This window comes from Lactuca saligna, chromosome 5, assembly GCF_052625555.1.
Source record: "Lactuca saligna cultivar CGN05327 chromosome 5, ASM5262555v1, whole genome shotgun sequence".
NCBI classification, from domain to species: domain Eukaryota; kingdom Viridiplantae; phylum Streptophyta; class Magnoliopsida; order Asterales; family Asteraceae; genus Lactuca; species Lactuca saligna.
Window position 1 is genome coordinate 126,952,145 of NC_136421.1, and position 3,656 is coordinate 126,955,800.

Sequence of the window (3,656 nt, forward strand, 5' to 3'; positions counted from 1 at the left end):
AATGGAAATTTTCTCATTTTAGCCGGGAGGGTTCGCACCCTCTTATTTATAGGGGCGAAGGTTCGGAATCTGGGGCTGGGAGGCGTCCACGTCGTAGGCTGTGAAGCTCGGTCCGGAAGAAGTGACGAAGTTGCTCGGTGGCTCGGACGTGGCTCCAGCGAAGTTTGGACGCGCGGCAGGAGGAGCGAAGGCCACGAAGCCGCTTGCGAGGCTCGGACGTGGCTCGGCTGCGAGGGGCACGTCAGAGGCTCGTGGCTGCTTCGGATTTGAAAACGTGTCAGATCCGAACTTGGACACATCTCGGTGACGCAGCAGTTCCGGAATGCGAGGCGAGCGTAACGTGGCTGCTTCTCATCCATGCGAATTTTTCAAAATTGCACCCAAATCTTCTAAATTTCATAACGTTCTCATACGAGCTCCGTTTTTGACGTTCTTTATGTGCACGCATAGCTAAAATTACGCTCTACAACTTTCGTTTAGACTTCGTTGGCTAATTTTGATTTTAATTTTTAATATTATTATTTTGAACAGACCGGGACATGAAAATCCGTTAAAAATTCATAACTTCTTCATCCGACATCCGTTTTTGTTAGACTTTTTACCGTTTTACTACAAATGACGAGACCTTCGATTCTCGTTTAGGATGTATCGGTAAAATATCGTTCGATCTAAAATTCGAGTTTTTAGCTGTCTACTGCTAAGTTGAAACTTCGAAAAATCATAACTTCCTCATATGAAGTAAGATTTTGGCGTTCTTTTTATCGAATTTCTTGGTTTAACGAATACTACGACTTTCATTTAGATTACTAAGGCTAAAAAGTAGTTTATCAAAAACTCGCTTTTTACATCATTCGGTGTCGTGTCGGTTTTGTCGCGGATCTTCAGTTGGTCATAACTTCTTCGTTATAACTCGGATTTTGACGAGGTTTTCGCCTACAATTTTCTAACGAGATTATCTACAACATCAAATAATAAAATTTTACTTATTTAAAATTTCATATTTTCACTATTTGTCTTTTAATTGGAATCTTATAAGACTTCCAATATTTTCTGAGTGATTCTAAACATAGTTTTACTTCATTTATAGTAAAAACCATCTGCTAGAACTCAACACTCAATTTTACATAATATTTCACAATTTTATTCATTACAAAACACGATTTTAAAACGTGTATGTTACAGTGATCTCCATCACCGTCTTAGTAGTTTGCCTCAAATCTAAATACTCCTGAGCTAACCTCTCCCTCTTCACCAAGGGAATGTTCCTCGCATGGAACATCTTCAAGTACCACTCCCAAGTAATAACCATCTCTTTGCTTAGGAGTGTAAGCACAGGTCACCAATCTCCACTAGTCCTTCGCTTCCAACCTAAGAAGGTTCAGGGCACACTTGAACTTCTGGTTAGTAGGGCAAGAGCATGTAAAGAAACAAACCTCCACATTAGATAGCCACCTTATCGCTACAATCAGGTCACTAACTCCATCAAACTTTAGGGGCTTCGTATTGTCAAAACTGGAAAACTCCCTCCGCTCGAACCCTTACAGCAGAAACAACTGCAACAACACCAACATCAGAAGATCAGCGTACCGATCATCTCCTAGACAAAAACATCTCCTAGATATACCTCCATATAGCAGCAGCCACCTCAGTGGTGATGATCTCCCAAATCGGATCATCAGTAAACCCTAGGCTATATTAGCCACTTACTCCTAACCCGGAACCAAATCCTCTCATAAACACCATACTGAAAATAAACCAATATATATATATATATATATATATATATATATATATATATATATATATATATATATATATATATATATAACATATGCCACATTAAACTTTGCTACAATCACGAGACAAGATTAAATCATTGGGGCTTGTGACTTCCTTGCTACACGTACGGGTTCTGTGCATTCAGTAGTATGGGCCCATACTACCTTCCACACCTACCCGTATTTGTTTCAAGGATCATCATAACCGCCCAACACAAATACAACAACTAAGATACACATATATCCTATCCTCACTCTCTCTCTCTGGTAGCTAAAACTTCCTCATCAGGTCGGCTACTCACACATATACTCATCCATGAAACTTCCACCAACCCTGCAACACTCGCGTATGCTAATCATACATAACACTGGATCAATACTTTATTCTACCCTAAGCCCACAACAAAACAAGGAGCATGAAATAAGGCTAACACAAACATTCTCTGGCTATAAAATCCTAGTTATGTACAACTATGATGCATACACTAAGCACTTACAGTAATGATGTCAATTTCATTCAATAAGTAACCCTAGGCTATCAGGCATCATGTATCAAGAAATTCTATCATGCAATTCCTAAAGATCCCTTGCCTATCAATGGCATGTTTTTTTTATCATAAATATCATATCAAATAATAGTGGGGTAACTTGGAGTATACTTTCTTGCTCCGGCTAATTGTACACATCGCATCCTTCCTTGGTTACTTTTGAAAACCATTTTTAAAACTTTTAAAGCTCCCTAGTTTGAGTCTAGATTCACACGAATGTTCATCCAATTCTCTCAAACCAAGGCTCTAATGCCAACTTGTAACGTCTTAAAAATCAGCGTAAATTTAAACTTTTCAAAAACAACTCATTAACCATAAAGTGTGTACAAAACCAGTGTTTCAAAAGTATAATCATAATCAAAGTATCCCAATATCTAATATAATAAAAACAAGAATATGTGCACTATTAATCCTTCACTTTCCCGCGATCCTCTGAAGAACCTGAAACAATAAACTGAAACCATAAACCAACACTTAGTGAGTTCCCCCAAGGTACCACCACATAACATAACAAACAACAACATGTATATATGAGCCTTCCTCATAACTGGACTATGTAACATCCCGACTCCCAGGTATAACATTTAATTATATACATCCTTTATTTCATAGGAACTCGACGAGTTGGATGCCCCAACTCGCCGAGTAGAGGAGATAATGGCCGCGTGATTTTTAGAGTCTACTCGACGAGTTGGAGGACCCCAACTCGACGAGTTGGTGCTAAGTGAGAAAACCCTAATTTTAAGGGTTTGTATCCTATTTAAAGGAACTTAAGCCTCCATATTTGCCTCCCTTGTCACCTTAGAGCTCTATAAGAAACCCTAGATTAGTTCCACTCGTTGTGAGAGAGAATAAGTGAGTGAGTGAGTGAGTAAGAGAGAGACAGAGAGAGACTAATTTGAGTGTTCTTGTGAATTTTTGGAAGGAAAATTGCAGAGCAACACAGATTGGATCGAGGAGGAACTGTTGGATCGAATGTTCTTCAGTTATTAGCTTCTGTTTGGAGGTAAAAAGCTACCATCTTGATCATTTCTTTTGTTATATCTCATTCTAGGGAGTTTTTAGGGTTTTCTCTCATCCATCTTTTGGTTATTGAGTCACTTAAGCATGTCATGAGATTGAAACCTCAGATCTGGACTATAGGAGGTCTTATAAGCCCAAAGATCCAAGCTTTACTAAGCTAGAGGCAAGCTTTTATTCATCTAACCATATATATAGCTTATGTTGGAATTTGGATCCCTAGATGCCATGCATGGATGTAAAGCTTGTAGCTTTACGTGGTATTCAGCCTTGGGAGACTAGATCTAGAGTTTGCGACCATAATTCTTCT